The sequence below is a fragment of the Andrena cerasifolii genome, chromosome 11 (genome assembly GCF_050908995.1).
Source record: "Andrena cerasifolii isolate SP2316 chromosome 11, iyAndCera1_principal, whole genome shotgun sequence".
In the NCBI taxonomy this organism is placed as follows: domain Eukaryota; kingdom Metazoa; phylum Arthropoda; class Insecta; order Hymenoptera; family Andrenidae; genus Andrena; species Andrena cerasifolii.
This window is the reverse complement of record NC_135128.1, coordinates 11,569,874-11,592,824: the sequence shown is the minus strand read 5'-3', so window position 1 is coordinate 11,592,824 and position 22,951 is coordinate 11,569,874. Positions and strand designations below refer to the sequence as shown.

The following is a 22,951-nucleotide window of genomic DNA, read 5'->3' as shown; positions in this document are numbered from 1 at the left end:
GCCCTATCTTAAGGTAGAAGGCTTCTTTACGCCAGACGAGGCCAGGCCATTTTCAAAGTCGCGTTATCTCCTCGTACCTCCTCCTCTTTGTCGTTCACTTCCTTTTCCTTTTCCTTTTCGTTTTTTTCCTTTTCCTTTTCCTTTTCCTTTTCCTTTTCCTTTTCCTTTTCCTTTTCCTTTTCCTTTTCCTTTTCCTTTTCCTTTTCCTTTTCCTTTTCCTTTTCCTTTTCCTTTTCCTTTTCCTTTTCCTTTTCCTTTTCCTTTTCCTTTTCCTTTTCCTTTTCCTTTTCCCTTTCCTTTTCCATTTCCTTTTTCTCTTTCTTTTCCTTTTCCTTTTCCTTTTCCTTTTCCTTTTCCTTTTCCTTTTCCTTTTCCTTTTCTTTTTCCTTTTCCTTTTCCTTTTCCTTTTCCTTTTCCTTTTCCCTTTCCTTTTCCATTTCCTTTTCTCTTTCTTTTCCTTTTCCTTTTCCTTTTCCTTTTCCTTTTCCTTTTCCTTTTCCTTTTCCTTTTCCTTTTCCTTTTCCTTTTCCTTTTCCTTTTCCTTTTCCTTTTCCTTTTCCTTTTCCTTTTCCTTTTCCTTTTCCTTTTCCTTTTCCTTTTCCTTTTCCTTTTCCTTTTCCTTTTCCTTTTCCTTTTCCTTTCCATTTTCCCCTTCTCGGACAACAGAGAAGCGAATCGCTTGTGAAAGTATAAACCACTGATCGAAATATGTATTTTCTTCCAACGTTCTCGAAAGGGTTCGACAATACCCCCTGCAACGTTTGTACGCATTTGTTTCTATCGCTAACCTCCTGTTGCTCGTCGCGGCACGGCGACTCTTCGACTTCTCTACCGGGAGAACACGGGAAAGTGAAATATCCCCGTGTAAGACACGATCCCCTTTGTAAGCGGGTTGGAGGGCCGTCCGAATGCGTCTAAGCGAGAAGGGAATAAGAAGCGCGAGGAAACCGAACGAAGAAAGATGCTTGAGGCAGAACACTGTGCTGAGGGCCCGGGGGTATCAGTCGGGACTCGAGAATCGAGGACTGAGAACCGAGAACCGAGAACCGAGAGCCGAGAGCCGAGAACCGAGAACCGAGAACCGTGAATCGAGAGCCTGGAGGAGAGGAGATGAGAGGAGAGGAGGGATCGTGGGCGCAGATAAATCGGCTTTGCCGCCGTAAGAGGCAGCTCGCGTGAACGTGTCTCCATTAAGGCAGCCAGAACTCGCGCTGACGTAGACGAGAGGCCGCTGTTGCGGCCTTCCTCTTACTCTTCGTTTCTTTCTTCCTCTTTTGGTTACCATCCTTCCCACCCTCCTCATTGTCAGCTATTCTTGAGGGTGATACACCAGGCGTAGGATAGGGGTGAAAAAATAGAAACTCCGCTCTGAGTATATTAAATATGTAAACTGGTGATGAGTGAACAAAATACGATACGCGCCGTAGGCGTAGTGTCAAGTCCTTCACCAATCTTTATTTTATCCCCAGTCGGTTTCCTTTCCTTTCTGGTATAGGTATACCTACATGCGAGTATGTGTTTGTCGCCTGATGTCGCCGAGTGGATCTTGTTTATGTATACCCCAGTCAGTGGCGCAACTGTCAAGTTGGCGGAGCTCGGCCCGTTTACCGTTCACCATCGAAAATTATCGCGCCGCACCGCGCCGGAAAGATTTATATTTCGTTCCAGCCCGCAGTGAATTGATCCCTTTTTATACATTCGACTGATATCGAAATCTCCCGTGTGAATGTAATCGAACCGTAACCGATTGATCAAAGCTCGAATGCAACACATCCTGGATGTGTCAACGGTGACGCTGTAGGTTGTAGTTTGTTGCGAAGACCGAAACGAGGCAGGCGCTTGTATTATTCTCGCATTGACGCGGTCAAGTTGGAGAAGGCACGCGCTGCCCACCGTCGAAGCCGTCTTTTAACGTTTAACCGTCGCGTCGTGCATATAAGTACTCGTATCAGCCAAGTGCCGACTCCGGAGCAACGAAGACGAGGGAACCAAGTAAAAGGTTGAGAAGGAAGAAAGCGAGAAGCGCATTTGTAGATACGGCACGTTTCGCTTTTAAACCTATCTACATGGCACGCAGGCAGGCTTGCACTTTCGAGTTACGATCTCGCGCACAGAGTTTCGATGAATGCTAAACGCGAACACGTGAGCTTTCTCGTCGTGGCGCACTTTATTGCCGAACGAAGCGACTCTCCCTTGTAGACAACCACCACTACCGCGTTTATCGTCACTGGCGGCTACACGTGCGCGTACTGCCTCGCAACTCGTCCTACACCGTACGTGTCGACGATGCACGCGCAATCGTATCTTCTTCTTCTTTTCGTCCCGGTAAACACGCGACCATGTACGACAAACAGATCGCACCTGCGACAACCTCACACCCGCCAACTTCCCTTCAGTCGCGGAAACGTTAAAATGTCTTTTCTGTCCCGTCCAGTTCGTCTCATTCTTGTCTCGTCGCGAGCCACAACTGCCTATGTATACAGGTAATTTAGATGCGCTTCAGAGACAGGGCGGGAGATAAGTACACGTAGGTATGTAATACGTTACTCGTATTTCCGTAAACATTCGTTCGTTTCGTTTCGGAAGAGTCCACGACGCCCTCTTTATCCGATATCAGTACAATCGTATTCCAAAGCGAGCGTAAACCCGGAGAACATCGTAGGGGCGCAAAACACAGGGAAAGAGAAGCTGGACGTGAATACGAATGCAAAGTGGTAGGTGGGAGTGAAACGCAGCAAGAGTGGCAAGATTGGCAAGATTGGCAAGATTGGCAAGATTGGCAAGAGTGGGAAAAGCGGAAGGGTGCAGAACCGCTCGGTTTGCAAGACACGTCGCAGGGTTGACCCGGCCTCTTCTCGATCCCCCACTGGTCAGCTTTCGCGTCGTGTATCTGACTCTCCCTCTTCTCCCTTTTCTCCCTCTCCTTCCCTCCTCCCCCTCCTCTTTCCTCTGCACCCTCTTCACCCTGTTCACCCTGTTCTGCCTGTGTGCGGGCGCACTGTTGCGGCGACCCCTCAGGGCTGCCCGTTACTTTAGCATCAACAACAATCTCCACCAGCGAGCGCCGTTATTCCGTTAGTGTCTTAGTGGCAGCGGAACCACCACCGGCCGGCACCAACACGACGGTAAACGGGGTTGCCAATGGTGTGTCGGTTCCGAGCGGATATCTCCGCTTCTCCGTCTTCCGTTGCTTCTCTCTTATCCGGTGCATTCACGTTCTCTCCGCTTCTGCACCTCCGCCTCTCTTCCTCCCTCGGAATACTGCTCGATGCGCGTCTCGTTTCGACCGTCCTTCCCTCCTACTCGCGGCCATGGTCCACTCTCCGGCCAGTAATTAAACAGCCACGCGGCAGGCAAATTGAATCAGTCCAAGAGACAAGGGAGCGTCGACGCAGAGGTGACGGCCAACCAGCCACAACTATGGTGTCTATAGTGAAGGGGCTATCGTACCGCGTTCGCGTACTTCCGAAGCCAAAGCAGTTGAACGAGGACCGAAATGCAGGGATCGCGGAAGGAGGGCTGCGGGTGCCCGTTCGCAGAGGCCATCCGGACGTTTACAAGCCCGAACTAGCCTCACCCACCACCACCACCACCGAACCTGGGGACTTGAAACCATAGACCACCGCCCATCGCGTCCTTCCATCGTCTTTCTGTCCATCGCTTCGCGCCGCGTCTCACTTCCCTGTGCCTGACAACGCTGCATTAACTCCCCGTCCCATCTAAGTGCTAAGTTTACCCCAAGATTGCATAATGTCCCGCTAGCTTGACTGCGTATAGACGGCTACACCGTTACAATCACTCTTCCCGTGCTCTCCACTTCGAGCTTTCTCGATATGTAATATGTAACGGGCCAGGCTTTAGTCGCTCGCGAACAAAGACGACCAGATTTCCCGTTTGTCTATACTTTTAGTGGTCTAATCCAGCAAAGGCATAGTTTCAAGGAAATTTATACGCACAGCACCCACGCGTAGCAGTATCACTGCTTATGCGCTACAACTTACAACGCGTTAGTCGCGATCGCGGTCGCGGTCGACTCGCAAACGGGTCCCGCTATTCTTTTGCATTCATCGAATGCACCCTTCGTTACGATCTCGACAGTCTAATGAAAATATAACGGTTCCTATGCCGAGCAGAGTTTGTCTGATAGTCTTCTGGCGCATCAACCTGACACATAAACTCTTATTATGCTATACGTTACCGGCCGGGGGCGCTAATGGAGCCACAAGTCAGGCAGGTATCGTGGCGAGCACCTTACCGCTACACCCGTCTACTTATTTTATATTTAAGCGTCGTAAAGAAGGAACTACTTACAAGACGAAGGGGATATTTAATAATTGATATGGTGGCTCGCGGGAAAATAGTGATGCGCGACCGTTTAGTTGTGACGAGGATCGACGATGCATGTAGGTAAGTGTACGTGGGTAGCTACATAGGTATCTGTGTCGGCTGGAGAAAAGTTTGCGGACAGTAGCGCCGATTACGATGATGCGGTGACGTGCACCGATACACGACGGCTGGAAATTTTCACGACGCGTTCCATCGCATTACAGAAGAACCCATGGAAGATTAGCACGGACCGACTATCGTCTACCATCGCGCGAAATCGATAATCGCGAGCGAAAACGTATCCATAAATTCCGCGACGCGGCCCGTGTACGCCTGTATGAAAATTACAAAGCTATTAATTACGACCGCGATAAATTAAGCAGCCGTGGGGCCATTATAGAGCGCGAGCCCCGGTGAATTGTTGGTAAACTTGGTCCAAGTACGCAACATGGGCGTTGGTGGTACTCTCGGCCCAACGCGGCTCACCAGGCATATAATAATGGTTGGTTAGAATGCTAATATATGTCCGGACGGGGGTGGCACCGGGGGACCTTGCATCATCGGAGGACCCAACTGGGCACTCGCCCGTTCCTGGCCGGACACCGTATAATCTACACCCCGAGACGTTATTACTCCCCGAGACACTAAAATCCCTCCGATGGTAACGCCGACCCGCCACCGATACTGCCATCGCCGCGCCCGCCGCTACCGTCACCACCACAGTCGTCTGCCTTCCAGCCACCACCGCCCTTCTCGCCTATGCTGCCTACCACCCTCGACACACCACTTTCGCATCGTCCGTCGCCTCTTCCTCGCCGCAACTTCCATCTAACCGCTTTCCTATCACCGTCCGTCCACCGTCTCCTCTTCAACCCTCGTGGGGCTAATTGGCCCATTCCATAGCCCAACTAGTTACCCCCCCTATCTAGGCTATCTCGCTATACCGCACCTTCGATACGCACTTATCTATTCCACGGCACAGACTCGTGAGAAATCGTAGCCAACAATTTATGGCGCACGAATCTACCACGAATATGCCACACGCGGTTCTAGTTGGAGTGGCTCGCGAGATTCGGCTGCGCGTCGACCAGCCGGACGTTTCGTAACAGGGACGTTCCATGCGAACTCGGACAGATTTCGGAGTAAGTTTTCGTAGATTGCTGAAATTTGAATATGTCGTAGGCTTTAGTGATATTTAAACGTACCTCAAAGGATTTTTCGAAATTTTGAAAAATGTCGATTTTACAGCTGTTTGAAGTCAAGTGCTACCTTTTCTTCAATACATTATAGCTATGGAAGTAGTAAACGGATGGAGATGAGCTTTACGGTGCTTATAGAGAAGACATTGAAGTTTCAAGAAAAAATTATTTCAGTTTAAAAAAAAAAATTTGAACCATTTTTGTGCAATTATTTTAAAGAAATGCAGGTTTTTAACATCGGGCGCGATTTTTAAAATATGAAAAAAGGAGAATATAATTTTATCCTTCCGCTTGATGGACAAATTTTCAAAAATATGGACACTTTAAAATTGGCTCTGTAAAAATTGCCGAAAGTTGACGCTGCGTCGCCCAGCACCGCGGTACTCGCAGCGGCCAAGCGGCTATACCTGATATTCTTATACAGGATTCTCGAGAATGATAAGTATTTGAAAAAAAAACTGAAGAAGGAAAATTCGTACTGTTTTTTAAAACCAACATAATACGGTATCTGAATTTTTGGTGTTCGCAATATTTTCCTTGAAACGAGGGTGACTTTCAGTTTTTTAAATGGAATGCTATATATTTGATTACCTAATATAAAAGCCACTGTCAAGACAAATTCAACCATATGGTATACTATGACCTTCAAGGCCACGCAAGATTAGAAATGAAGTAAATATATTGAACTATCTATCTCGTAGATTGAGTCTCTTTCTTTCATTCGCATGGAATGTCCCAACAGGCAAAGTGTATGCGAGCTACCGTGGTAGCAGTCATCGCTGGTGATGACAGTGACGGCGAACACGCGAGTACAGTTGGCTGCTGTCGGTAGGTAAGCCGAACGATGGTGTGGCAACGTTTCTTGACGCTGCTACGGGGCGAATGACATATCAAGCAAGAAGATCTCCTGGGTGTCCAGTCCATATGGTCGATTCGGTGGAATGATTCCAGTGGCGAGGTTTGCGGCAGTCGTCGTGGCAGTGGCCGAAAGCACCGGCACAATGCTCACGGCCGGGGGGTCACGTCACTTGGCGAATGCCGACCCGCAGTTAGCTTTGTACCGGGACGTGTTCTAAGATTCTAAGATCTCGCAAACAACCGTCATCCTACCGACGCTGACGCGACATTCCGGCTGCGTGCATCCTATATACCCACACCTACATATTTAGCACGCGCTAATTCTAGACTCGAGCCGTTTGCTATACGCACTTGCATCGTATATGAAACAATCGAACCGTCAAACTCCCCATCGGGGGCCAAGAACAATTTTTAGACCCCCGCGGCGAGGCTCGACGAATTCGATCGAAATTCCTGACGTCTAGAACGAGACTTTAAGGGGGGAGGCCACTGTAAAAAATCGGAAAAATTGATTTTTTCCACTTCACATTTTCTGAAAGACACGCGTTTCAAGAATGCTCTCTCAAAATTTTATGAAGAAATTTTATGAAATTTATTATATAATAAATTTGATTGAAAAATTTTGTTTACCCTTCAATATGCACGTATTAACTATACTAAGCAATACATTGATTTACTTGGGTTGTTTGGTTAAAGAAAAATCATGAGAACACCCTTACTGTTCAGACCATTACAGTGGTCTCCCCCCTTAAACCGAAATCGCAACATACGTGTTGCGTGCGTGGTTGAGACGGTACCAGGCATGCCGGCTTTACACGACGGACGACAGGACGCATAATATAACGGACGTACATAAATCCACGTGCCAGTCAACAATGTGCATAAATACTGGCCCCTTGTAGCGTGGTCCGTGTGACTGGGCAGTTGAGCGAGCGAGTGGTTAGCAGACAACGCTAGGGGTGCGCGGAGATTCGTATAAACGACCCACGCATCGACGGGGGTCGGTCGATTTCAAGGGAGAAAAAGTATGCACTGAGTTTGCGGCAAGACTGACGGTGGTGTCCGTCTCAGCACTCTCAGCTAGCCTCAACCAATGACTACTCCATGAGACCATTCTGTCTCGGCTACCGTCGCGTCTCTATGTAAGCAGAGCACGCGATGTACATAAAAAGAAAACTTTTACCGGTCAGTGTCTGACCAATTATGAAACTAACTACTGCGCCCACGACTAGCGGCCAACTACTTAGAGAAACAAGCACGATAGAATAGCAGAAGAAGAAATATTGGCCCGGAAAGGTGGAGGGTAGTAGTCGGAGTGACTATGCCTGTGGCTGTGGCGTTGGTGGTGGAGCAAGAAGAAAAGGAAAGGGAAAAGGAAAGGGAAAGGGATTCTTGTGAGCTCGTCGTACTCTCCGGAGGCATGGTTACGTTCGTAAATACATATATACGTTTCAATCTCCGAGGTAATCCCGTACGGGCGACGGTATTAGGAAAGTTTTTCCTGCCAGTACATCACGGAGCTTGCTTAGCTGAGCTTACCCGCGTCCTGCTACGCCTTATCCCTTCTCCTCCGATTCTCTTATTTCTCTTGACCCACACGGCGCGTTCTGCCGGCAAAGCCGATGTACATACACGGTGAAACCCGAGACGAACCTATCGCGATCTCTGACTAAAAATCAAGAGAAACGTACGCCTCCGATACGTAACTCCGTTTCCTGGATCCGAATCCGAATCCGTTTCCGGATTCGGGCAACGCTATCTTCCTTACCGAAGCCCGAAGCCAGAAGCCACAAGCCAGAAGCCAGAAGCCAGAAGCTAAAGGACGCCAGGGACCGGAACACTGGTTTCGCAATCTTATCTGACCAGTACGGTCCTCTCATTCCGTAGCGCGTACCATCTAGACCAGATAGGTACCCAGTCCAGCCACTCTACTTTTCCCTCCGCCATCTATCCGTTCTCCTTCACGCGACCCTTCTGCACCCTTTCCCTCTTCGTTTCGCACGAGAGCGATCCCTCTTTTTCTTTCTCATCGACACCGGCATTTTTCTTCCCCGTCCCTCTCGAACGCGTTTCCGATCTCGCGTCCCCCTGACCGCGATCGCGTCAGCCTCTCGCACCAGTCTCGTAGCAGCTAACAATAAGATCAGCGGCTTTCCACCGATCGGTTGTTTCGTAAATACCGTACTCGATAGCCAAGGATATCGACTAAGATTCCGAGGGACGTAGCATCGCGACTACCCCGGCCACGCAGGTGAACCCTTTCCTTCTCCCTCTCATTCTATACAGCCTTTTACTTTGCTCTCCCCTCTCTTCGGTCTCCTCTTATTTTCGTCGTTTTCATTGCTTCGACATTTCCGCTCGTTCCTCCATCTGGCTCCCCGGTCAACCTGGAGGTTACAACGGACGGCGACTGTACAATATTTATATTATCCCAACAGGACACTCTCGGGTAACACGGACATGATTGCAATCCCGTTCATATGTCTTCGGCTATACGACCGTGCACGAGTCTACGCTACGCTGGGGACGTATCAAAACCGGCGCGGCGGCCACCTTGCACCGACAACACGGACCGCACCGTCATAATATTTTCAGATAAACCTACGATTTCTCTGCTACCCTCCGCCGCTTGCAGGCTCGCTAGCATACACATTACACACCCTCTTCTTCCCAGTATGCATTTGTATCGGAACGTATCGGGTCGGCTCCGTTGCATCGTCGGGTCGGCGAAAGCTAGCCAGAGCTGTCGCTCGATTTTCAGCCGTTTAGACATTCGACGGCGTTCCGCCGAACTCGGTTCCGCGAGCAGAATAGGAATCGGCGAAACTACGAAGACGCCCGATTCGCGGAAGTAAAGGGGTAACGACAACGAAGATTACGCTACTTCGCTCGAGCCGAGGGGAATTCGCGAAGAAAGAAGCGTGCACGGGTCGGGAGTGGTAAATGAGGCGGAGCCAATCGTTTCATTGCATCAATAGTCGTAGCGAAGTTATACCAACTTTCTTGATAAATCCCGCTTACTTTGCGCCATAACATAACTTTACAGAATCGGAACCACGGCCATGGAAGAATTGCGATTTGTAACTTTAGATGAGGTCCCCCGCTACGAAGCTCCTTCCTCTCCCCCTTTCCCGCCCTCTTTAACCGTATTACCCCGTCGACCCGTATCCGCGCGTTGCCCCGGTACAGGAATTTTCCTACGAGACCCGTTTCCGCCGGATTTCGAGGGAAACTCCTCCGGGGGATTCTTGCCTGTTGGTTATGATCGTCTTAACTCCATTCCAGCGTCGAACCACCCCGTCTCCGTGCTTCTCCCTGGGTGTCGCGTTCCTGATCCGGAGAGCGTTCGCGATCCGATCGACTGTTCGGTGGACGAGTGTTGTCTATAGTACTTATCATGTATGCCGTATAGTATAGATCCGCCGATCTCTCGCATCCGCCAACGCGATTTTGCGCGGGTCAGAGAAAGAGAAAGCAAAGAAAGTCAGTCGGCTGTTCTTAACGAGCGAAAACCGTGTCGGACACCGTCGCCGGAGCGCCGAGCGACGAACGACGAGCGTCTGCGGAGCAACGTTCCTCCCGGAATTCCAGCCGGCCGCATCAGAATTTCCATTCCGTCGCACGACGCGACGACATTTGCCACCGCGAAGAGGGCTTTCGGCAAATTGGCATTCTTCTTTCGAACGGAACGACGGTAAATGCGAGCGAGCGGGTTTGACGTTCGCCGGGCTCCTTTGAACGGGAGATCCTGGACATCGCATCCGAGCCGAGTGAAGTGATCTCCGGCTGCCACGAACAGTTCCCTCTTGCCTGCCCTAACCCTCCCCCCTTCACCCTTCCACCCTCCTACCTCACCTTCACCCTTACCTTCGCCACCGTATCCGGAGCATCCCGTGCAACCCCCTCGCCGCCACTAGCCGCGCCGCGCCTTTCCCCGCTGGTCTCGCGCTCTTTCTCGCTTACATGGCCTTTCTACTACCGCCGTTCACGATGGCATTGTGCGCGACTAATTAGTCGAAGCGCGAGATCGAGGAGCGAACGGCTTTAATTAACATTCCTGGCTCACCCACCACCGCCGCCTTCTCGGAAGGGCAAATTGAAGGCTGTAAATGTCGAGAGAATCGTCGGAACAGTGCCGATGGTCCTCCTGCGTATTCCACATCCACCCCGAAATTAGACTTTCTTTACCTCCCAACCTAGCCTCCACCTCTGCCACTGCCTCTGCCTCCGACTCCACCTCTCCACTCACCCTTGGTTCCTCCATTCCAGAAAGCCTCGGTTTTTTGTTTTTCCGTGCCTCAACGGTTTCTCTCGCAGGATAGAAGTCGTTGCGACCATCCTGTCCGCCTCTACCGCATACGATGTCTATCGCGTTAATCGTCAACGATGGATCGCGTCGAACGCGGAAGGTTAATTTTCCGCCAATAATTGGTATCCGGCTGATCGATCTAGCAGCCGGGCCGCGCCTCCGCCACCCTTCCCCAAGGTGGTGAAGCGCCGTCTAAGTCATCTCATTCGTCTTCAGTGAGATACTCGAGAGAGGAGATCATCGATTCCGACGGTGGGGCTAAGGAAAATTAAATGACGCAGACCCCCGTTGAAGGAGAGTTATTTGTCACGGTCGTTGATGTACCTCTCTCCTTCTTGCTCGCACCTACCGCTTTGCCCTGACTCTTTGCCAAGACAACATATACCGTCGTCCTCCCCCTCTCTCTCGCCACCCTTTTCATCGATGTCGACGGCGGTGGCAGCGAGCTCGTTGTTTAACCTAGCCGTACCGCTATCTGTAACGCGTCTATTAGGCAGATCCTTCCCTCCTAACCTCAACCATTTCTTTCCACCCAATTCCTGGTCAGCGGTAGAAAGTCGCGACGCGGCTCGGCTCACACTTTCTATCCCCGGCTTGCAGCCGTTAAAAAAGGAACCGTTCAACACTATCACCGTTTTCGTTCATTTCTTGCTAATGACTAATAAATTCTATAGGTAAACCCTATTGGGGAATAGGGAATATCTACACATGGGTATACTTACCCATACAGCACACTCCGTTGCCCGAAGCTTGCAGGAAGATTCCATGGGGATTGCCGTGGAATGTTCCCCCGGTGCGGACATAGGAATCTTCCTGGAACATTCCAGCAATGTTGCGGTAGAACATTGCACATGGAACCTTCCTGCAAGCTTCACGGAACGTTCCGGACATTCTCTGGCAATGGTCACGGAATTTTTCGGACATTTTACAACAAAGGTCCCGCACTAAGCAGGGCTCGAAAACGGTTATATTATCGATTTCGGTTCTCCAAACCTTTATTCTGAATAACTGTTATGAAAAACCGAAATTTCCAACTATTATCTGTTTCGGTTACGGTTCCTATTTCCGTAAATTTTTCTTCTGTATATTAGGTTACGCTTTGTGTAGACGATGTAAGCTCAATTGTTGTATGTTTTATATAAACAATGGGACTATTCCCGTTTATAATAATAATAATAATATTATCAATAATAATAATAACAACAACAACAGCAAAAACAACAACAACAATAATAATAATAATAATAATAGTATTGGCTCTGGTGGAACTTCCCAAGCCCGCGTGGTGAAGCTTCAGGGATTGTGTGACGTCACTCACGTGCGACGTGACAGGTTGCAAAGCCAAAGCACGTAAGAAAGCACAAGCGCAAATAGTTAGAGTGTGATTACTTCTTAATTGCTTTTAAGTAATAAAAATGGTTAGGACGTGTGTATTTTGTGGCGCAGGAGACCTGAGTGAATTGGATAAAGGTTTGACATATCACGGGTAAGTAGAACCTATGTATATACTGTTTGTAATTTAAGTTGAACTTCCTAAAAATAAATATTTTTGTTTGTTTCATATAGATTTCCGTGGGTTACAGAACATGGGTCTGAGCCAGAATTTCGTACAATCAAAGAACGCCTTATTGTGTTGTAATCATTTTGAAAAACACTGTTTCCAAGAAGCATCTCTACTAAATTTAGAATTATTCAAATTAAGGAGCTTATTTTTAAGTTAAATTAACTAATATAAAATATTTTATGCTTATTAACCAGCTGCAATTGTTTAATTATTTACATATATTTCTTTGATTTCTGTGCTACAAGCTTTTCCTTTTCACACAGTTTCCTTGTAAAAATGCATATACTGTACAACTTTCATTTCACTTTCCGTTCAATTATTTAAAGTAATGGTGATTGTTATTTTTTCACTGCTTCGCTTCAATGTACATAGTGATGTGCGTTACATGAATACTGTTTTTAATGAAGCCATTTTTCATGACTAAAATAATTTATTAATGACCTTTTATCGATTCATTTACTGAAGAGGAGCTGCGGAAGCAATGTTGCGATAACGGCGTTGATGTTATTAAATAAATTAATAGAGGATTCTGTGCCAGAGAAATATAGTTGGTACGGAAAATAGCAAAAACAATCATTCAGTACATTCAAACGTATAGTAAAATTAGCAATGAGTAAGTAAATTTATTATTTATCACATTTCAGTACTTAAAATTGTAAAATTGTAAAATGCATGTATTATTCCAGATTCATTACACGCTGCATGCAGTACATTTTAAGTAAAGAGGACAGAAGAGCCTGGAACTCCACATACGCGGACTTGGGAAGTTCCACCAGTGCCAATACTATTATTTTTATTAAAATATATGAATATTTAATTGTCAATATTTATTGTAATTTAATCAATTTCCCTTACATTTTCTATCCTTTCTGTAATGTCACACAAATTTTGCCGAAACAACATCGCTGTAAAATCTGCAAACAGTTACGGGACCATTGCCAGAGAATGTCCGGAACGTTCCGTGACCATAGCCAGAAAATGTCCGGAACGTTCCGTGACCATAGCCAGAAAATGTCCGGAACGTTCCGTGACCATAGCCAGAAAATGTCCGGAACGTTCCATGAGGCTTGCAGGAAGGTTGCATGTGCGTTGCCGTGGAATGTTCCACAGGAGCGGACATAGGAACCTTCCTGCAATGGAGCGTGCTGTATGGGTAATTGTAGGCTTGCGTAGTTCAACTTTGCTGATCTAACATTCTAACGTGTTCCGTTCAATCCTTTAGACTTTAGATTCATTCCGATTCATCGCCCCTTTCTAGCTTACTCTGCTTCTCATCTCATCTTGGTCTCCCTTTCCGTTTCACCTCCCCCGCAGCCGGAGGGTAGCGAGTTGAATTTCTGGCGCGCGGGGGAAAGTAGAAGGATGGGGGTAAAGGCGAAACGGGGTGAGTCGGGCTACCCACCCCTACCCCCGCGATAACTTTTTCCTTCTCCGCTTGTACCGTGCTCGAATTTATGCTGGACGGAGAATTAATGCGTGACAGATTTGTAGTTATTACGAGGAGGAGGCGGAGGTCGGATGGAAAGAGTAGGAAGACGAGTGGCTTGGCCTCCTCACTCAGCCCCAGGGAATGAAAAGGTGAAAGAGAGAACGAGCGACAGGGGTAAGCTAGAGATAGAGCTACAGAAAGAGTAAACGAGTGAATGAGGAAGACAGGGAGGGAGAGAGAGAGAGAGAGAGAGAGAGGGGGGGAGCGGGGGCGAAAGAGAAAGAGGGCGAGACGATGAAAAGGTACGAAGGTTTCGCAGGGCATTGGAGGCATAACCGGGCAAGGCAGTCGGGCATTCAGGCAGCGACGGCGGCGGAAGTGAGCCCATTACTTATTATAACTGCCTGGCGAGCGAGCGAGCGAGCAAGCGCCTGTCAGGCATCCATCATCGCGACGAATGGCCTCGCTGCCAATAACATCCGCCGTCATCGCCAACTTTTCGCGGTCCTCCTTGCTTGGTTGCTTGCTTGCTTGCCCGCACGTTTGCCTGTGTGGCTGCATATTTAAAACCGTATCGAGTGTGTAGGCCTTTCATGGTTCGTCGAGTGATCAGAACATCGGCTTGCAAACGAAAATACCAAACGAGATCAACACTCGTAAATTCTTTCGATGCGGCCAGATGCTTGGTCTTTTGTTCGCTTGGTCTCTTCGATTCTCTGTCTTTATCTGTTCTTCGCACTCTTCCCTTCGTTTTGCTGTCCTTCGGTATCATTGATGTATTTAGGGGCATCGCGATCCTTGACGGTAAAATTTGCTGCAGGACGTTGATATCTAGCCTGCTCTCCGTTTACCCCAGCTCCATTCTTTTTACCCCCAGTCCGATGCGTTTGTTTCTTCACTCGCTGAAAGTTGAGCCTATCGAAACGTCGCGGATATTTAACCATAGCGCGCGCAACGAATCTCGGTGAATGAATGGGCACGCAAAGAGATGAGAAGATGAGAATCGCGAAATGCCATGCCATCGCTCGCAACAGCGGTCAATATGACAAGAATAGCAGGGGTTCGGCCGATACGTGGAGCAACTGCAGCGCATACTCAACTGCAGCCCGTTCCCGTTTCGCCGGGCATATGGCACGTCGTATCTCAACGTAGTCAGCCGGACAGTCGGAGTGACTCATGGCGGATTACCGTGATTGCTTGTTTATGGTCATTAACATCCTCGTGGTCCCATAACTACCGCATGGCGTCCCGTTCCATCAGCGCGCATCACCGTAGGTGTTGCGTTCCCCGGGCAGGTGCGCGTACGCAACCATATCTGTCCTGCCCGCGACGCGCCACGTTCGAATAAGCCACCTACCTACACGACTGATCTCCTTCCCTGGTTGCTTGCCACCGATCTGTCAGCGTTACTTCGGCCTCGGAAATTGTACGAAAAGTCTACGATTTCGATGTCGAGCCGATGCTTTATTGCTTTCGCGTCGAAAACTTGAACGGTCCACCGAAAAGTCGATCGCGTCGAAAGATTTTCTGCCGCGTGAAACTGTGCTATATGCATCTATGTATGTGGTTCTCGCAAGTAACAGAGAGACGGTCAGGCACAGAGAGAAATCGCTTTCGAACAATTGCTATCGGACGATGCGATTCGCGCGTGACTGTTTAGCGGAGCTGATTGATGGAAACGGGTCCTCCTAGAGCAACTGCTGCCCACCAACGGCAATTATACCTGGTACACGCATTGTATCGTTTCCGACGCATAGATCGCCGAGCTCGTTCGGCTCGGTTCGGCTCGGTAGCCAGTAACGCTAATACGATCCCGGGATGCGTAACTCGCGTCACTTCGTAACGCCGACATCGGCACGTGCAGGAGCACAGACACACCAACATCGGCATGGACATCGACATCGACATGAACATGGACATGGACATGGACACCGTCACTGACACCGACACCAAAATCGACCATCGACAACAACCATCGATACCGTCAACCAACGTTCGCTGCCGTTCCCGCCGCTACCACCACCGCTGCCGCCGCAGCCAGTATGCCGCCGACGCCACTGCCACCCCTTGATTGCCTCATTGGATCGCATTATGTCGGCGCCATTATCATAATTCAGGGATTTTTCACAGCCGTCCCGCAGAGCGCACGAGCTTTGGCTCGAGGCCCGGTCACCCGCAGAGGGGGACACGCGCCGATCGATCTGCCTTGTCGCGAGAGTTCCCGTCGTCTTCCAACTTTCGTCGGTTTACTCGGTTTAGTGAGTTTAGTCGGCTCCTCTGATAATTTCGGTCTCGATTAATCGGTCGCGCGCTCATGGTAACTCTTAGTCTCTCTGTCTTTTCCATTGCTCGTCATTTAAATACCTCCGAAACAAGTCTTGGCTGTTGATTCGATGTAGGATCGACCTCGATCACCGAATGTCTGAGAAACCCAGCGCACGGAACAGTACGGTGGCAGCGGAGATTCGAGTGATATGGTACGACCCTGGTTGAGGGCGGTGCGGCGCCCTCGGTACTTTGGCACGTCAAGCAGAAGTGGATTTGCGTACACGCTTGCTTTCTAGACGCGACCGAGGGGTAACGCGAGGGGTGCAATATGATAATAACAGCCATCGCGAACGTAGATAGGTATAATTGTCGAGCATAACTCAAGGCGGAGCAGCCTGGACGTCCGTGATGTACGCCTGGGTAAAGCGACTGCGACGTATCGTACAGTTCTGTATGGTGAGCATAAACTCTGGTGCGGTAACATCGATGGAAATAGTGAACGAAGAAAAAGCGAAAGAAAAATAGGGGGAAGAGGTTCTGTAGCGAGAGGCTGTGAGACGGTTGCCCGTAGACACGCGGGTTTCCAGCCAACGACCGTCAGTCGAAAAGGCGTGAAAAGGTTGAAGAGACGGGGTGAGAACGAGTTAGCGGACCACGGCCTGCTAAACGCTAAAGCATCGATAGACAGGGTGGCCAGAGCGCACCAAGTACGAGTACCGGAGCGATGGACTGCCGTACGTAACCCCTACGCGCGGGCCGCGGCCGGTAACACGTGAAACATACCGCCCCCATGTATCTCTCTCTTAGCCATTGCTGCGTTTATGATCCTCCGAATGAGAATGCGATCTCGCGCGCGTCATCGGGCTTTTCACTTTGAAAAGTCGTGCACAAGTACCTAAGTACTTCCGTATGAAAATCGAACGAAGGGCGTACGGTGAACGGAGTAATAAGAGGTTGCTGGGGAGTGTACGCGGGGAGCTCCTCAGATACGTATACGTATGTAAGTAGTTTATAGCGATGCGACAAAAATGTAAATGCGACTTCGTCCGAGGAGTCCACGGTATAAATCTCGTGTTAATGCGTGGAGCGAGCGACACGCCGCGCCGTTACCTACAGCAACGGACGAGGACAGCGTACATGGAGAATGGAATGGAAAAGCGAGAAAGGGATACAGAAGAAAAGAGACTCCGTCGTGGCGTTCATTAGGAATCCTTCCGACTCCCTCGGTCTGCCACCCCCGCCTGCCGAATCGGGGCAAACTACAGACTATAGAGACGGGTAGACAGAGGGAGCGAGAGGCGCTGCGTGGCGAGGCGAGGCGAGAGGAAGTGGGTGCCGAAGAGGAAAGAAGAGAAAAGAGTAGTGGCGGGACGGAAGGGTGAGGGAGCTGCGATAGATCACGCGGGCGGCAGCGCTCCTTCGAAAAACATCCATAAAACGCAGTAGGGCGGACTCAGCGACAATAAACTCTACATATAAATCTTGCCCTGTGACGCTGTGATACGCTGATGGCGAGCACGATAATCTCCGAGAATGCGGGCTCCTCCTCTCTTCCCTCGACTCCATCCCTTTTCTTCTTCCTCCTCTCCTTTCTCCTCCCGATCTTCCAACCTTCCCTTTCTCTTCCCAATGTGTCCACGCTGTCTACGCTGTCTGCGTTGACTACGTTGTTTCCGTTGTCTCCGTCAACGTCGTGCATGTCATTTCAATTCCCTTCCCTCTGTGCTACGACGCTACACCTTTCGTCCCCCTTAGCATCGTTTTTTCGCATTCATCTCCGTTTGGTCGATCTCGGCCAAAGTCCATATGTTTGCCGGTGCGCGACTTTCTCGCGTGCGAAAGTCGTGAAAAGTGAAAAGCTTGAAGCAAGGGGCAACAGAAAGGAGAGAAAGGTGAGGAAGAGATAGGTGGATAAGGGGGAGGCGGAGGACGAGGAGGAGGAGGAGGAGGTGGAGGTGGAGGACGGGCAAAGTAAAGGGACCGGCGATTAATCTCGTTTCGCCACGCAGAGTCAGAGTCGAAGTCGTTTACGGCGAAGAATCGTTGCTCCGTTAGCCGGCCGATGTAGCTCGGAATTAAAGTCTCAGCGCTGGCACAGCCCCTTACCTTGTCCCTGGCCTCCTTCACCCTCGACTGTTCTTCCATGGCATCCCTCGGTTTCTTCGTCGCGTCCCGCCGTATCTTGGACCGTAATTCACCTCCCTGCGCTTGCTTGCCGTTCCCTAAATGCTTCTAACTCCTATTCCTTTGGCGAAATCGAACAATGGCGCGTGAAATTTCAACTTTGAGCCTCCTCTCCCTTATACCTTCCACCTTCCACCTTCCACCTTTGAGCTTCGTTCTATCTCCAATACCGACGACCTTTTCTCCTTCCACAGTTGGTCCCATTCTACGCTCCATCGTCAGATCTCTCGCTCGCATAATTTAATTATTCACTCGAGAGCCAAACTCGCTGGATCTTGGTCGACTACCGTTTGTTCAGCTGCCTTTCTTGTATCCAGTGTTAACTCGGTCGCAAGTCTGACTCCGATTCGGATACAGACCCCGAAACTCGATCCACGTTTCGATTTCACGGGGGGAGGCAACGACGCTGGCGACGCGCGGCGCTTAAAAAAAAAACTGTACGGAGGGACGAATGAAACGGTTCGTCGTAACGCCTGATATCTTTGCCGGTAGCACGTCACGTAAATCTTCGTTGCTGCTTAGTCGCAAGAACGATTTTCCCGGCAACTCGGCAGACAGATAAAACGGCCAGGCGCGCGGAGCGGAGTCATCTTCCCTGGTGGCGTCTTCGCCCTCGTTCCCTCCTTTCTCCTCTTTCTTCCTCTCCCTTCCCGCCTGCATCGCCGGTTTTTTCTCCAAAGTGTCCGGCTTATTTGTAAGGGCGGTAATTAGCGAAGAATGCAGTTGTCGCGAGCGAAGCCAGTTAGCCCGGCCGTGACGGTCTCGGAGTACCTAGTGGATGTGAAGCGTAGGGAACGGAAGGCATGTCGATAATCGACGTGCCGCGTCTAGACGTCGCCGCGGTTAAGGCAAGATGGATTTGTCACGCATCGCTGTCGTTTAGTCGATAAAGTGACGGGCACGGGAGTCAGCCGGTGGCGCGAGGTGCTAACTAGACAGAGCGGCACTCAATTACTACCGTCAGACCTCGTGTAGTTTAACTCATCTACCCCATTCCGGCGAGTCCTCCTCTCCACCTGGCTTCCCCTCGGCTAAACACTTTACGAGCAGCTTGCCTATGCGTCGCGCGCGATCAGCGTCCTCCTTGCCACGTCTCTTATCGAAAATGGCAGCGCGTTAACGGAGTGTACTGTACCGCGCGCCGCGGCGCCGCGCCGATAGCAATACGCGATCGCGTATTCACCGAACCGCATACCTACGTACAACATTCGCTCTTCCTGCTCTACATCTCGTCCTCAGCCCTGTCGAATTTTCCCCGACACTCGACCTATCCATCGCGAACCCTTTCGTGCGACCGTCCACGCTTCCGTTTCGACGGGTTTCTGAACGGATTCCCCCTAGTCTTCGTTGTCGTTGTTCCACTCGGTCTTCGGTTATTCTCTAACTCGTCCGGTATCACCGGCAATGTATTTCACAAATTTTTTACGCGCTGGATACGTGCGATAAGGCTCGCCACGGTATCGTGCGATGCGAAACAAATTTGTTGCAATCGTATTCGATGATGCAACGGTTCCAAGATTTCTCCGAGGAATTGGCGGGATCGCTGGAATTCTTCTTCTCCCGGAGGGCCGCGCGATTCCTGCCATTCATCGCAAGATCATGCAACGAAAATTGGATGCGCAACTTTGAACGGGACCCGTCGGAGCTTCTTCTCCCTTGCCACGGCTTTTTTAACCGAGCAACAAGATCCCATGTACGCGCAGGAATTGGTCGAAACGTTAAAAGCATCGTCCGGATCGTAAGGTTTTTTCGTCGTCGAATAATTCAGAATCGCGAATATCGGACGCGTTGCTTTTGTCACTGTTTCGTACATGTAGGTGTACATGTTCCGAGACGCGCTCTGTCGCAGTTGGGAAGGAAAGATATCGCTATTTGCGTTGGGTCTCTTTCCGTTGGCAGCAATTACCAGCAGCCGTGCCCTCGCTCCCGACGACGTACGTTGTCGGTTGCTAGTTGCTTCCAGACAACGAAACAATCAATAAACAACACGTGTAGATAACAATCGTGGGATAGAAACCCTCTATTTTCCAGAATGGTCGTTGTAATTGCCGTACGTGTTTCGGAACGGTTCTCCTCTCTTCGCCTCGGCGCGATTCGGCTCGACTTGCTTCTGCCTTCTATTCTGCGCGAGACCGTGTCGCGTGAACGCGTAGCTATACATTTCTGCCTCCACCCTCCCGCGCACTTGCCTCTGCACATTTTTATTAGGTATTGTTGGCACAGCACCGAAACAATTATGAGCCCAATCGTTGGCCCTTGATCGTTACTTCCTTATTTCGCCCCGCCTTGTTTCGCACATGCACGAATAATAAACACCGTCGACATCCTACCGCGTTACACATTTCATCCTGGTGGCACATCTCCCTTTCCATTAACAACAACAAATACAGCTGAGGATTCAGTTTATCCAGGCCGGGATTAATTGGCAGCTGCATAGGCGATGCGACCTATCTATCGTATCTATCTGCGCAAGGTCCGTCGAGTAGAATGTGTCGTTGCCATCGGACACATCCTACGAGACGAAGAAGCCAGCTTTCAAGAATTAGTGGATCGCCAGATGCGAAATTCCGAGGCGTGCCTAGCATTGGAGGTGAGACGCGTTATCTGGCTCGCGTTGATAGCTTTGCTTCGCGGGATAAGGTGGGAGCGTAAGCGATATCGAGTAAACGAAATCGCGTAGGGCTGGTGTAGGTACAGATACACTCGTGTATAGATTCTATAGGTACCGCGTATACGTATGTAGGTAACGCGGATACAGCCGGGCAGCCGGCTAGCCAGCTGGCTGGGGTAGCCCGGCTCCCGTCTAGCTGGGATCACATGCAAATACAAGCGAAACCTCGAAACTTAGCGCCAGCTAATTACAATCTTGACTTCACCCTTGAGCTTCATAACGGCTAACGGCTCCCGCTATGCTTGCCTTACCAACTTTTTGGCTTATTGTCCTTACGTACTGGCCACGGGGGATATCCGACCCACGGCTAACCTATCTCACCCACCTACCAACCCCTGCCCACTCCCGTCGATCCTCTACCGCCAGCGACTTTTACTCCGCAGCTACTTTCAAACTCGCGTACAATTCCAAACTCGCGAAACGCGTATTCTCCTTTAATAATATTCGCCGGCCGCGAAACAAGAGATACACTGAACTTCCACAGCGGACAAAGGATGAACAACGGAAGGGGATATTTTCAACGCCTTAATCGGATTTTCGAATCGCAATCTACCTCTCCGTTCTCGACTGGTGACAAACGACAACGTTCTGATCGATGTGAAATCTCGCCACGTCGATTGCCGATTGCGTCTTCTTCGGCGTTTAGAGCTTTGGTGAATTCTGCGAGACAAGTTTTCGCAGCAGCGCTTGCGCGACTTGGAGTAGCTTCTGTCCAAGGGAAGACGAGACAGCGAGCTGACGGGACAGCGAGTCCACTTAAAATCGATACCGGGCTGCAGCCGTCTCCGCCGAGTGCAATTCCCATGCAAATGAATTGCACTGACACCGGCGTTAGGTGAACCCACGGTGGGATTGATTTTTCCAAACTTTCCAACCGCCCTGCGATCAACCCCTCCCGGCGGAGGTTCCGCCAATGAACGTACCGCGCCGCGCCGCGCCGATCAACGGTACCGAGACATTTAAAAGACAACTATTGGCCGAATGAATTCGCAAAGTAAAGATGCGAGACGAGGCATCAAATTCCTCTTACCCTTCGAAGAAGCAGAAACGTGGCAATGCATTACCCGAACTATTCTGCCTCGAGTTCGGCTGTACGCTAATGAAACGTAGCAGAAATATCTCGGTCGTTTAATTAGGAGCAATAAACGGGAGGAGTTGAATCGTCTGGTGCATTCGTACGGTAAGGTACCCCAAACCGTTTCACCCATCCACCGAACGCTACGGCAGCCTCTCCTGCAACCTTCTTCGCCATCCAACTCGTAACCTTCGAGATACCTCGCGCCGCTTTCCCTAAGACTCTCCCTGTCCTTTTCCCCCGTTCTAAACCAACCGGCAGCTTCAGTTCCGCCCTCGGTTCCTATCTCTTTAGCTTTATTCTGTGTACTCGCGTCCCGACCGTACAACGTCCACGCGCGAGCCTTCTCTTCTATAATTCCGAGGGGGGTTGGGTTCTTCCAATATTTAATGCGCCTCTCCTCTACGAACGGCAAACTACGGAGCAGCCTTCCGCGGCAAAGAGTATAGAGCAAGTGTGTACGTGTAGGTGACGCGCGATAAGTACGTGCTACCGCGATTAAGATTTCACGAGGACCAACCGAGATCCAAGGGAGGGTGTCGTTCATTCGATATGCACAGACAACTGTGTGACGGGACTTGGTTACGGCCTCGCTCCAAAGCAACTTTGTCGCCTCGCTCTCTTCCAAAAGTCTTCCCGATGTCCACCGATCCTCCTCATTCCACTCTTTCGCGTAACCAGACGTATGTAAGGACAAACGCAATGCCGCGCTAATAACTTGCAGTGTAACTAAGGAAAAGGAGAGGTGAGCACTTGAATGCGAATGCGAAATCGAACTCGAATGCAGAGGGTAGTTGCTCTCTTCTAAAGTGTGAGGAGAGCTAGAGAGGCGAGGAGTGAGAGAGAGAGAGAGGGAGAGAGAGAGAGAAGTGCCCTAGATCACCGGACGTCTAGCAGCGGAGCTGTGAGTGCAGATAAGGACCGCCACGGCGACGGCCAAGATGGACGGCCGACCGGTCTCAGCACTAGCCGGGCTTTCTACTCGGCTACCACGTCGCTACCAAGCGAGGATCTCCTCTGCCTGCTGTCCCCTTACCCCCACAAGCTTCCTGGGGATCCTTATTTATA

At 50.1% G+C, this 22,951-nt stretch overlaps 1 long non-coding RNA gene across 1 annotated transcript; it reads left to right on the top strand.

Moving 5' to 3' along the window:
- Positions 1-12,384: 12,384 nt before the first annotated feature.
- Positions 12,385-13,082, top strand: LOC143374489 (uncharacterized). Its single transcript, XR_013086670.1, has 2 exons — positions 12,385-12,869; positions 12,943-13,082. It is a non-coding gene; the product is annotated as an uncharacterized LOC143374489 (long non-coding RNA).
- Positions 13,083-22,951: the final 9,869 nt, after the last annotated feature.